Source organism: Pteronotus mesoamericanus, unplaced genomic scaffold, assembly GCF_021234165.1.
Source record: "Pteronotus mesoamericanus isolate MK-2021 breed Mesoamerican mustached bat unplaced genomic scaffold, CSHL_Meso_final contig_657, whole genome shotgun sequence".
Lineage (NCBI taxonomy): Eukaryota > Metazoa > Chordata > Mammalia > Chiroptera > Mormoopidae > Pteronotus > Pteronotus mesoamericanus.
In genome coordinates, this window is record NW_026555229.1 from 21,369,789 (window position 1) to 21,383,752 (window position 13,964).

The window sequence follows — 13,964 nt, forward strand, 5'->3', positions numbered from 1 at the left end:
TAACGGTACCTAAAGGGGCAGAGCAGAGATTTCACTCAAATCTTTGAGTGCATCACTGGTACAACTGTTTTTGCCACTGACACCCACCACCACCTGCACACGGGAGTGGCAATGACCAGATCTTCTCAGCCAAGGCCGCTTGTGTTGCGGAAAGAGAGGTAGAGAAATCAAGCGAGCAGCCCCAGAACGCGGAGCCGTCCGTGAGAAATGGGACCGGAAATGTCCAGGCCTGACCCACAGAGGGCAGTCCAGCAGCCTCCAAGGTCAGACTGCCGGGTCCGAGGCCCGGCTCTACCACTCACGAGCTGCCGGCACTTGGGCAGGGTGAGCCTCTCTAGCCTCCGTCTTCAAGTCTGAAACATGGGCATGGTGGTCATGTCTATTTTTAGGGTTAATGAAGTAGCAGAGGTAAAAACTAGCCTGAGTCCTCCAATGTGCTCGTACTATTATCAGAACTCCACTATTATCAGAACTCGTTTCCCAATTCCCTGTCCTACATTCTATTATACCAAACTGTTCTCGATGGTTCCTTACCCTCAAGAATCCCTCAAACGGGGAAGAAGATTACCCATGCACACACACCTGGGATGATGCCCCCACAAAGCGCCATGTAGGCGTGAGGCACACATGGAATGCATAAATAACGGGTCTTCCAGGATTTATTGACTCGATGGAAATGAATTTTAATTGATGGCCCACGGGAAGGGATCCAAAGACAGTCTAAAAGATAAATGACAACACTGAAGTTTATGAGATTCTAAAATGCTTCCAGAGTGCTGTAGATCCCTAGGTTGAATCAAATTAGAAGGCAGCAGAATACAGCCTGTAGCTCGGTTAATGGCCCCCATGTCTGCTTCTGATCTTGATGGGATTCTGTGGCCGTGGAAGACGCTGCCGTTGGGGGAAGCGGGTTGAGGAATACACGGCGATTCCGAACTATTCCTGCAGCTTCTTGTGAGCCTGCGATGATTTCAAAATACAAAGCTGAAATGGAACGACAAGGTAACATCTCGGACGGCCAAAACAGGACGGGGCTGCTTGGCAAGTTGCCAACATGTCAATACCCTCGGTTTCCAGACATCGCGGCCCCGTGGGAATTTGGGAAGAGATGCTGAATGAGCATCTAGAATTATTCTAAATCAAGCGATTCTGGGGGAAAAAAGTTTCTCTTTTATTTCTCTATCTACTAAACCCCAGGGAAATTTATTTTTTGTCCCTTGTTTAAAAATGAATCATAAACAACATAAAATGGAGATGTATATTGCTACAATGACTGATAAATATTTATTAGGAAAACTTTGCCATGTTACACCCTTGAGGATGTCCAAAAAGGGCCACAGAGAGGTTTAAAGTTTATGAAAAGAATCAACAGAGCCCTGGCTAGTGTGGCTCAGTGGATTAAGTGCCGGCCTGAGAAGCAAAGGGTCACCAGTTTGATTCCTAGTCGGGGCTCATGCCTGGGTTGCAGACCAGGTCCCCAGTTGAGGGCGCATGAGAGGCAACTGCACATTGATGTTTCTCTCCCTCTCTTTCTCCCTCCCTTCTCCTCTCCCTAAAAATAAGTAAATAAAATCTTTAAAGAAAAAAAGAATTGACAGAAACCATCTGTTGAGGCCCTACTATGTGTTGGGTCGACCCACTGACCCTTGGGCATCATCCCCAAGAAGAAAAGGCAGTCATTAACATGGCTTGACTAGATGCCGTACGGCGCAGCCCAGGGTACACCGGAAGACTGAGGAGGGGGAGGACCCCAGGGGCCATGGGACCGAATAAGCTGTTCCCATGAAGACCGCAGTGTCTGGGTGATGGCAGGGCCTGGGGTGGGGAGGCCACCTGGGGGTCCATTCTAGCAGGACAGGAGATGATTGCGAAAAAGGGACCGTGAAGGGCAGGGCCCTGGAGGAGCCGAGGCTCTCGCAGGCGATTGGAAGAGAAACATCCAGGGTTAGGGTGGGGATGGGGAAGACCGTCCACCTGAGAGGGCTCAAGAGGATGTCAGGTCCTGAGGGAGGGCTGGGGCTCGGTCACTCGGTCAAGGCCAGTGCAGGAACGCAGGGCTCAAGGAAGGGGTCACACCAGCACAGAGTTTGCTATGCCCTAGTCCCTCCCCAAAGGACCCCTCTTCCCGAACCAGGCTGCCTAGAATTGTCACTGCATTCAGGTTCCCAGCGGCGTGCTCACCGTGGGGATCCACTCTTTCCGTCCTGTGTTCCTGAGTGCGGTTCCAGCTGCCCACCCAAGACTTCTCCCCTCAAGCACGTGCTTCCACAAAAATAATTTCTGCTCACCAGCCAAACCTTAAGTGAGAAGACAGGGAGGATGGGTTTCCCTTCGTTTCTCACTAGCGCTGTGCTCTGAAGGTGCAGCACCGCAAGCCGGCCAGCACTGGGCTCATGTCCTCCCAGAGAGGGGACAGGAAGAAGGTGGCACTGCAGACGATCATCTACCCCAGAGGACGTGGAACGAGGAAGAACGGACGTCAGCCCAATCGTGCGCTAAACCGTCCTCTGACCAGCTCTCCCAAGCCCATCCCGTCACCGGCCCCTCTGGGGACCTTGGCGCCGGCTGTTCCTTCTGCTTGCGATGCTCTTCCCAAGCATCTGGCATCGGTGCTGTCCTGTCATTCAAGGATCAGCTTGGAGGTCACCCCCTTGGAAAAGCCATCCTGACCACCCAGTCAGTTGCCCCCCATCATAGGGCGCTTCTTTGTTCTCTGACATTTGCGACCTTGAGACTGTCTATTCTGTGAGTGCAGGGACCCTGTCCGTCTAGTCACAGCTGGATTCCCAGCTCGGAGGACGGTGTCAAGCACGGAGCGGGTCCCAGCCACTGGAGGGGGACTCTTACAGGAGGTACAGAGTGTGAGTCAGAGAAGCTGGGGAGCCTGAAGGGGCGGGCTCCCAAATGTCCTTCATTAATGAAGCCGAAGGGTCAGGGACATGTCGCTTCACCTCCTGGGCCTCGGCTTCTCCAGCTGTGAAAGAAGAGTGGATAGGATAGGGAAATGGACGGAACGATCTCCGAAGCCCTTGATGTCCCTGCACCATGGACGGAGGCTGTCAGCTGTCCAATCCGCGCTTGCCCATTCTTGCCTTTTCTTCTTTCATCCATCGATCAGCCTTCCATCCATCCATCCACCCTTTCCGTGGGCCAACCCTGGGGATGCAACCTTGAATAAGGCACATGTACGGCTGAGAGAGATACACAACCTCCCAGCGGCAGGGATGTGGTGGAGGTAATTCCTGCACTGGCCAGCTGAGTGCCAGAGGAGGCTCCTGGGCCTCCGGCTGGGCCGCTACGGCCATGAAGGTGGAACCCTTCATGGAGAAACAAGGCTAACATCTCGCGAGTGCTGCAGAGTGATGGGCAATGTGTGCTACTTACATCCAGGGCATCCGGTCAAGAAACCCAGAGTCACTGTCCAAGTCCCAGTACAGAGTGAGGACAAAAGAGGCTCGTTCCTGAAATCACTGTGTGTGTCACCTGTCCCTCATCTTTGCCATGGAAGCACTGGAAAGTGGCTGTGAACTCCTCCGACGAGTTCTTCTAATCACTGCTAAGTTCCATCAGTGGCCCTCAGCTAAAGAGCTCAACCTATGTGCCTGCACATATGTGTGCACATGTGTATGCACGCCCACACGCACATATGCATGGACACACGTGTATGCATGCTCACATGCAGGTGCCTCGGGCCCAGCCCCCAAGAACTGATGTAGGACTGGAGCAGGGGGATTTCTTTCTAAAAGCTCCGTGAGGGTCTCGATGCAGTACCTGGATGGAGAGCCAACAAGTTTCCCACAAAGTTGACTTCTTATGGCACTTGTAGAGGTGCGTGTGATTCACCAGGAACAACGTGAAATGTATCCAGGAAGATCTTCACAGATGAACTTTTCCTAAGCATTGAGAACATTCCAGCCATCTAACACTTCTATCTACCGCCTCAGAACTGAAATGGTACCTGGAAACCAAGCATTCGACAAGCTGGTCTGGGAACACAGCCCACGCCCCAGGACGCACCCCAGCCCTGGCGGGGCAGCCCACCCCCCACCCCCCGCCCGGGGTCGCCCCAGCAGCCCTGCAGGACTCCTCCGAATCTGGGGCAGGACCCTTTAAAAACAACTTCCTACCGTCCCCTGAGGTCACAGGCACAGCCCCTTGTTTATGGGCTTGGCCAGATCAGATAAAATGTCATTCTCTGAATTGGTTCCTAATTTAATTATCCCCCGGATAAGGGATAAGTGCTGGCCGCCCGCTGCCGCGGGGGCAAGCACTGGGAAGGCGCTGGCGCCATAGGTTGCAGTGTGTGTGGACATTCTCGAGCCCTTCTCCCGTCAGGGGGAGTTAGAGCAGCGGCTCGCCCGGGCGTCACCGTCCGCCCAGCCAAGCAGCCTGCGGTTGCTGCCCAAGCCGGCCGGCCGGGGGCGGGGGGCGGGGGGCGGGGGAGGCGCGCCTGGGGTTTCACTGAGAGCTTCGCAGAGAGAACGTGTAGGGTAAGTGTGCTGACCCCGAAAACCCGAATTCAAGGCCGACGCCCTGGGGCCTCAGTTTCCCCATCTATGAAGTGGGGCTGACCTCTGCTTCCCTGAAGCTCTAAAATTCAGCCAGTTCTGTGGTGGATCAGAACCCCATCTGAGAGCCAAGCCTCCTCTAGGCCCAGAGAACAAGCATGTAAAAATAAATAAATAAATCTAATGATTAAGAGCAAGGAAAACATATCTCCTCGCATATAACCTTAAAAATGGAAATAGGTCCACACAGAAACTTGCACATGAGTGTTGACGACGGCATTATTTGTAAGAGCTAAAAGATGGAGACAACGCAAACGTCCGCCAACAGACAAAAGGATAAAGACAATGCGGCAGAGCCACACCATACAGGATTTGGCCATAAAAAGGAATGAAGTACTGACACCTAGGACAACATGGAGGGACCGTGAGGACATGCTGAGTCAAAGAAGCCAGACCCCAGAAAAGCACCTATTAGATGACTCCGTTCGTGTGAAGTCTGGAACAGAGAAATAGGAAAGACAGTAGGTTTCCAGTTGCTTAGGGCAGGGGGTGGGGATAAGGGGGGAGATAGGAGGGACTGCGGGCGAAGGGATGTAAGCTTTCTTTGTGATATGATGAAATATTCTAAAATTGAATGCGGTACTGGTTGTACATATCTGTGGATATGCTAAAAACCAATGAATTGCTCACTTTCAGTGGGTGAATTGTATGGTATGTGGATTATATCTCAATAAAGCTGTTTTTAAAAGGAATAGTTTGAATGGGCACAAGGTCCATTCCATGATTTTTAAAAATAAATCAGATGAAAACTTGGTAAAATACACACACACACACACATGCACACGCGCGCACACCCCCTCTACATAGTCCCACAGCTTTCTACCAGGTTCGAAGGTACAGAGCCGATTTTCAGTGGGCAAATCTTCTCCTTCCATAAACCAAAGCAAACTGCTGACTCAGGACTGGGCAGGACTGCATTTTTCTATTGATTTGTTTCCATTTTAACAGCCAAAAGCAAATTTATTTTCTACCACCCAAATGGCAACCAAGGTCTCCTCTACTTCTTAATGTATCATTTATTCTCTGAGCCAAATTAGATCCCATTCAAAGGATCCGTGGATTTGCCACCGTCACCTGCTGGCACATACTTTGGCGGGGGTGGGGGGCTGGAAACTCTTCCTGAGGCGGTCCCGTTTGCTGAGCTCCCCCTCCTCATCCGTACATCTTCCCACATCTCATTTCTCACAGAAGCTGCTACAGCGTTGGCATAAACCGTTCAGAGTCAGGACAGTAGAAATGGCGGGCTGATCCCTCCCTTCATCCTCTTCTTTATTCCTACCAGTAACTTCCTTAGGCAAGTTTGGCACGTCCTAAAAGCAGCTATTTCCTCTGACTTTCAAAACAGTGCACTTGATGCGGGCTTGGTCAGAGCCTTTCCAGAACATTCCATCTTTATTAAGAACTGTGACAGAGAATCGGAAGGGTCACATCATCGTGGGTCAGGCTACCAATGACCACAGAAAAGGCAGCTGGGAGTTGGCCACGGCTCAAGAACACGCCGGCACACAGAAGAGGGTCCTCGCTAAGGGCGCACTGTTTCCGGGCCAGTTCTGAGCCCGGCCAATGTGTCTGTCAGGTACAGAATGTTCCCTGATGGGCCAAGGCAGGTCCTGATTGGGGGGACATTCTGTGCTTCACACTGGCTGGCATGCCGGGGACAGCATGGGGCCAGAACCCGGGGGTCCTCTCGTCTCTCCCCTCGAACCACACCCCACTTCACGTCCTTTCCTGAGTGGGGTCCAGCATCCTGGGACCCCAGGAAAGGAAAGGCTCCCACGAAGACAGATGCCTGATACCCCACAGCCCAGACGCCACGCCCTTTGCAAGACGGAGAGGGAGACGGCGAGATGGGGGAGAGAGAGAAGGTACAGGAATCCTTTACCCCCACGAGTCTCGGTCCTGAGGCAACGGTGCACGGTGGGCAGAAGAGGAGTCGGTGCCCAGGGTGGCTGGGGACAGGAAGGCCCTGGTACCAGCCAACCAGGGGCTGTGGCTCGGGGACTGGGGCTCTGTCAGGACCCTACCTGCCCCCTGTCCTATCCGCTTCATCTGTGATGATAGAAAGGCTGCCAGGCAGGGAACAGGTGAGTAAGGGGCTGGCTTACCGACTGGGCTGGCCTTCTCAGACAGACCGTTTGCTGAGACCCTGGGGGAGAGGGTTTCCTTTGAGGGCAGACTCAGAGTTTCGAGAACAACTCCTCCTGTGCATGCGTGAGCGCACACACACACAAAATGCCAGGAACAGAGGCCCGGCCGAGCCGCCGGTGGCCCCCAGCCTCTCTCCCCAGAGCAGGGCCAGAGGCCAGATAAGGGCCAATCTGCTGCCCCAGCACCTGAGCTGTTCTTCTCAAGAGAACTTGAAAGCTAAACTGCCCCCAAGAATCGGATGAAGGCAACCCAGAGACCTCAGAGTTCAACTGTGAACCAGAAATGAGGACTTCCTGCTCTCACACCAGACCACAGAAAGGACGCATCCTCCGTTCTTCTCAACATCGTCCTGAAGCGACAGCAATTCTGAAATTCAGCATCTGCTTACATGACCCAGAGATGAGTCAGCAGTAGCCAATCCCCCCACCTGGAGGCCCAGGAAACTGAGGACAGAGGAGCCTGACGATCCCACAATCCCCCGGGACCTCGGCCAAAACTTCGCCTTCCAGGCGTGGCTGCGTGACGAGAAGTGCATGTTGGGAAAGACAACCTTTTGGCTCAGATTCCCCGGGGCAACCCCATGTTCTTCCGCGCACATAGCAGGCACGGTTCTGTGTGTACATTCGGGAGGCTCTGTATATAAACAGGTTCACAAATCAGAGGAAATGACCCTCTGTAGACCAATAGTCTGATTTTTGCCTTGGAAATTACACTCCCTATAAATACATGCCAGGACATACTTTATATTTTTAATGCAAATATTTACATTCCAAACAAAGACGCAGGAACTTGAAGACGAGCTATCTCTACCCACTGTAAGAAAACACTCGGGGCCCCCCGTTGCTTGTCTGCCTAGAAACGGCTCCTGCTTGTATTTCTGAGACACCAACCAAGTCTCCACACTGTTTTCCCCAAAACTCTCAAAACACAAAAAGCTGTGGTTACTACCTTTAACCAGCCCAAAAACCTAATGTCAGGAAATCCAAGGTCCTTCCATGATGCTCTTGACTCCGCAGATTCGGTGACAAGCATTAACTCTCCCATCCCATGCTACCAAACCGGGGACCCTCTTCTCTGTTCTGGGTGCACACCCAGAAGCCCATGTGCGGTCCATAATAGCCTTTCTCCAAGAGAAACACGCTTTCAAAAAAACCATGTTTACTTGATGCATTAAATCAACAAATGGCAGACTCCCTTGACTAGGGGTAGGCCCAGCCGTGAGTGGGCCCCCAGACACCCTCCCCACCTTGAGTGGCTCGCAGGTAACACTTGGCTGGGGGTCGTGGGGCTGTGGGAGAGATGGTAAGAGTTATTGGCAAAGGCTTCCCGAAGGCAGTGACGGGAGAGGGGGATGGGGACCCCCACAGATTCCGGCCGTAAGAGGGAACCGAGGAAGTGGAATAGGTTTTCCCGGCCCAGGCCCGTACCTACAAAGGCAGCTGTAAATTCAGAATGTAGCCTTGAGACCCACGGCTAATCACTCCCTCAGTTTTGCTAATCACTCCCATGCTCTCTGCAGATAACAACACAGTTGATCAGCCTCACCATCTAGCCTCACGCTCAGCTGTCTTTATCAACCTGTACCTTAAAGGTGCCATCTGTCAACACCCCGCCCCCATGGGCCAGGCCCTGGGTTCAGACTTTATAGTCCCAAGCGGGGGCAGGGGCTCTTCCTGCCCATACCTGAGGTTTCCTCCCGCGTGGGGAGAGCTCAGCCTACATAACTCGCCTGAGGTCTGCCCCTGGTGGGGTCGGCACCCTCCCAGGAGCGTGCGGGGAGGACCTGGACATGATGGAGCCAGCATTTGGCCTGCTGGCTGCCCGTGGAGGAGGGGCGGCCCCAGGACAGGCTTCAGCCTTCCCATTCTGCGGGCAGCTACCGGGGGAGGTCAGCCAGCCTGGCCACCCGATCCTCAGCTCAGGATTACAGTGCCCACTCACCCACCAGTTCAGCCACGTTCCCCGGCGTCAGCTTCAGTGTGGGGAAAAAGTCACATTTTTATCCCCACCCATCCTCTGCCTCCCCTCTCTCTCCGTAGGTTCAGAACTCAGCCAGGAAAGAGGGGTTCCATTTGAGGAGCACCTTTGAACCCTAAATTGTACTATTTCTAATACTCAAACCACACTACAGGACAGGAATGATTACCCAGCTTTTGCAGACAAGGAAACTGAGGCACAAGGAGAGTAGGCCACTTGCCCAGGGTTACAACTATGGAACAAAGAAGCACAGGAGAGACTCGAAGGAGATCAGCTGGGTGCCCAAGCTCATCTACCACCACTGCTGCCCCGGCTCAGAGAACATCGCGCAGGGGGGGAGAAAACATTTGGTTGACAGGAAACACGAGGTGCTGGCTGCACTATTTTTTTTTAAGATTTTACTTATTTGTTTTTAAGAGAGAAAGAAGGGATGGAGAGAGGGAAATAAACATCAATGTGTGGTTGCCCCTCATGTGCCCCCTACTGGGGACCTGGCCCACAACCCAGGCACATACCCTGGGAATCGAACCAGTGACCCTGTGGTTCGCAGGCCGGCGCTCAGTCCACGGAGCCACACCAGCCAGGGCAGGCTGCACTTACTTTCCATCAGCCCGAGTGCATTAGCAGGGGTCAGGAAGGGCAGGCGGGACTACAGACCCCTTTCAACGAGGTGCGAGGCAAGAGGACACCTTCAGAGACCTCTCAGACCCTGAGGCACAGGTTTCAACCACCCAGCAAAGACACCACGAGCCCAGGCCCTTGGCACAGCGGAGCGGGACAGAACTTCCTCAAGATGCAGGGCTGCCCTGGGAAGGACGGAACCGCTGCCTCTCACGGCCTTTCCTCCCTCTCAGAGGCCACGCCACTATCTTTCTGACCACAGGGAGCAACGTGGAGCAGTGGGCGTCTACACCATTTCGAGAGAAAATGTGAAACCACCAGGTTCCAGCATATTGTATGAAAAAATAATTGCGCCTGGCCTGCATCTCATCATGTGCCCATGCTGGGGTATTTTCCAGGCACCAGGGTGACGAGGCTGCCTATTTCAATATTTTCATCACAAACACAATTCTGGAATGCGGCCAAGTTTCCATTATAATGACACCTCTGCTTTTGAGGATCTGCCAGCCTCGCTTCCTTCCTGGACCAGGATGAGTTCTAGAAACCTAAAATAGGTGTCAGGGACGGCCTGCCCAGCAAGCAGGCCTCCTCACGCCTGCTCAGGGCTCTTGAAGCTGCAAGTGGGGCTCACTGAGGGACATTCAAAAGCCACCCCAGGACATGTCCAGTGAGAGCTGCCTCGTCTGCCCCCACCACACTGCATCAGTGGGAACGCAGCCGAACTGATCCCCAGACGGTGCACGACGTCAGCTGAGAGGGTCTCAGAGGGCGGCTATGAACCCAGCCCCCGCGCTGGCAGATAAAGAAACAGCCCAGAGAAGTGAAGCCACGCTCCGAGGACAACGGACTGGAATCCGGGGTGTCCTGAGGCTCTTGGCCTTAGGGGGTGCCAGAGCAGCCTTTGAGGGAGAATATGCTAAAAGGCATGCCCCTCCCCCCAAAATATGCGCATCTGCATAAAAACTGCAGGTGCAATTTCAGGGAGCTCAGGGACGTAACCCCTGGTTATGAGCATTACAGAACACCCCCAGAACCAATGTCTGTTGGGCACTTACTGTATACCAGGCACGGCCCCAAGCACACGGCAGGTGTCCGCTCACCCTGAGGACCCCAGCGCTGAGGCCAGGCTGTGAAGCTGTGCTGGCCCGCTCCGGACAGGCTCGGGCGGCACCTCGCCCAGGCCCGCAGCCTCTAGCAGCAGCCTCACTAACTCTGCTGTTGTTCAAGCTCTGATGAGTAAGAGGGCTTGAAGAGCCCTCACAAGAGGGCTGCGTCCCGCGGAGCGCAGCCTGCCCTGCGCATCTGGCCCCTGGGCCCACACCTGGGGGCACGGGCCTCCGTGCTGCACACAGCTGCTGCTGATGCTGAATTTCCTCCACAGCCCTTGCAAAACCAGCACAGACTGCGAAATGGCTTGCCACTGCCACCTCCCCCAGCTTCTGCTTGCTGGGTCACACCTGCCTTCCCTCTGAAGCCCAGATTGTTCTCCCTGCCCCCACTTTACTCCTTCCTCCACCTGACTCCTGGGTCCACCCTCCGGGGCCTCCAGAGGGCTCACACTTGGTCTGTGTGATCTCAAAGGGCCTCCCCGCCTCTAATTGAGACAAAGGGGGACACCTGTCTGACCTGCCTGGCTCAGGGCCAGCTGGGAGCCAGCAGGAACCCAGCAAAAGACAGCTGTTGTGATCAAATGTCTTCCTCCCCAACCTCCGTACTTAAAAACGAAAAAAAATTCTATATTGGCCCAAATCCACACAAACCCTTTACTTTTCTTCCTGGATCTCTAGGCTGGATACGCTAAGTAGGTAACTGCCACGTTGATGCTGCATTTCATGCTGTGAAAACACAGGTGTACACATAAATCATCCTGTCCCGGTGCTTTATTTAAGGGAGGAGTGTCTCAGGAAGGAAATCAGACCCCAGCTCTGGAGGACAATAAAGAAATACATTGTGCGAGTCCAAACGCTCCCTCTCCCGATACCTGGTGAGCTAAGCTCGAACACAATCTCTTGATTCACAGAACAGGAACGACTACCCATAGAATTCAGTCACTGGCACCCCCCTCCAGGCCGGGGGGCGGGGGGGAGACAGGGAGCAAGACTGCCACCACCCAGCGGCTGAGCCCCCACGCGCCGCCTACACGGCGCCCATGGACGGACTGTTCAGAGGTGACACTCCCATGCCAGCGGCTACTTGTGACAAAGTTTCTGCCTTTAGAATTTGAGACTCCTCTCTCATACAAATGGGTTCCAAGTGGCATTTGCAAAACCCTGGGCCTGATGAGGCCGGGAAGGGGACGGGGTCTGGAGGCGTGGACGGGAAAAGCAGAGGTCCAGCCTCGGCGCGTCTGCGTGCCGGGAGCCCCCGAGGCCCCAGCCCAGCCTGGTGGGATGCAGGAGCCGGCCCAGGAGCGGGGGTGGGGACCTGGACTGACTGTCCACTTCCCTGGCTGTCTAGACTGGACACACTTAGTGGGTAACTGCTTATGTGAACTTGCGGGCATCAGCCCACTGCTCCGAGCCTCAGTTTCCACATCTGTTAAAGGAGATGAGCCCCCCACGACACATCCCTCTCCTGCACGAGTCCTTGCCTTGTCGTCCCTCCCAGCTCCTCACGCCCCTCACAGTTCATTTGTCGATCTGCCTTGGGCATTTTTGCCAGTTTCCCACAGGCTGGGACTATATCTTATCCCCAGACTCTCCGCTACAGGATCTATTTGGTAAATGAAATGACCGGAAAAGTTTTACGCAGTGTCCCTTTCCGCCTGTCGGGGGTTTCTCAAATAGCCCTCGGATGAATACATGGCCCACAAGACTGCGACGGAGGCTGCCACACAGCCATGGGCACGATGGCACCTGTCCATTCTTCATCCCTCCGCCCCCGGGGTGTGCGATCCCTGTGTCCCCCCATGTGTCCCATCTCTCTGACGGCAGGACACCGTTCCCAGCACACGACCACGGAGCCACATGTCAAGCCCCGACAGTGCACTCACCTAACGCTCTACTCAACTTCGAGAACCTGGGCCCCCACTTAACGATCCAGGCTTGGGAATGCCCTCAAAAAGTAACGAGGCCTTTCAAGCCAGCGGGATGGAGCCAAGTCCAAGGTGCCTTCTACAGGTGGGTCATGGGCTCACTGGGTCAGGGCGGCCTCGGTCTCCCCTCCCCATCCCCCCGCACTAGCGAGGGCGACAGCAGGGCAGGCCACCATCTAATCACAAAGCAGCACTGATCCAAAGCTTCCAGGCGTGCAGGTGCAAAGGGCCTGGGGCTCCGAGGCCCAGCCGGTTGCCTTGGGGTTTCTTCTCTGCTCCTCTTCCCCTTCCCCAGAGTCCCCTTCCCCGCCCTCCCTGCCAGAGGCACCTCTTCCAGGAGCAGGGGTGCCTCTCCCCTCGTCAGGCATGTGCGGAACCCAGTGCCTTGCCTCTGCGGGCCTGGAGCAGCAGCAGCAGAGAATGAGAAGGCTGCAGAAACAGCAGCCCTCCCGCAGCCACGGCCGCAGGGCTGGGGTTCTGGGCCCACACGCTGGGTCAGGCGTCACAGGCTCTAATCGCCAAAGAGAAGCAGGTACCTGCCTGACCTCCCAGCCCCCAGGACCCAGGATGAACCAGCGCTGCTCGGGGCCCCACAGGCGGCTCACTGCGCTCCTGCAGTGGCCGGAGAGAAGAGACATGAAGCCGCTGCTGCATTTCCTTCCGGAGACCCCAGGGATGATTCCCCCAGACCGTAGTGGGAAAATCCGGACCGCAGCTCCACCCCGGCTCCTCGACACACAAAGAGGGAGACCACTGCAAGCCGCTGTACTTCGCTGCCTCGGTTTCCCTGTCCAGGAGGAGGCAAGAAGTTTTCCTGCCAATCTTTCAGGACTATTAGAAAAACTTACTTGAAAAAACTGCCTAATTTAAGAAGCATTTTTATTCCCATACTATCTTAAAATCATCTATGATCTGTACTGTGTTTCAATCCAGACATCCTGATTCAACAGTTTGTAAAATTAATCAGTGCCATGTTCTGGAAGGGAGGCTTCCTGATTTTGCCAGGCAGCAGGGTGCGGTGGGGTACAGGGCCAGGCCAAGTAGGAAAGCTGGGGATGGAGGAGAGTGGAATGGTCCGAGAGAAACCTGGGCAGGTCGCCAGGCCTCGGGCCCCTCAGGGGGCGCGGACGCCCTCAGCCTGCCTTTCTGCTCCGACACCGGGGGGCAGCTGCTGAGCAGCGGGGATACAGACAGGGCACCCCTCGGCTCAGCCTCAGGGAACCCGCACCACATCTCTTCGCGGGCCTCCTGGGGCTTCCTGGAGACACAACTTCGTTCCCGAAAACTCCATGCCATTAACTCATCCGACATAAACACGGCGAAGGGCCCGGGGGACGGGTCGATGGGAGCCCAAGGAACGGGTCTCAGCCCCCACCGTGACCTCTCCTCGAACCTCCCCGCAGGAGGCACGGACATGCAGCCACCAGCCGCCTGCGAGCGAGCCCCATCCTTCAGTGTCAACACTGGCGGCTGCAGCCGCGCGGGCCGATCCGGGCGGCGGGGCGGAGGGGCAACCGGGCACCAGGGCCGCGACGGGGCGGTCGAGCAGCCGCGCCCGGGACCCAGGCGGCTCCGAGTCCCAAACACAGAAGCACAGGGACGCGCGAACGCCGGCC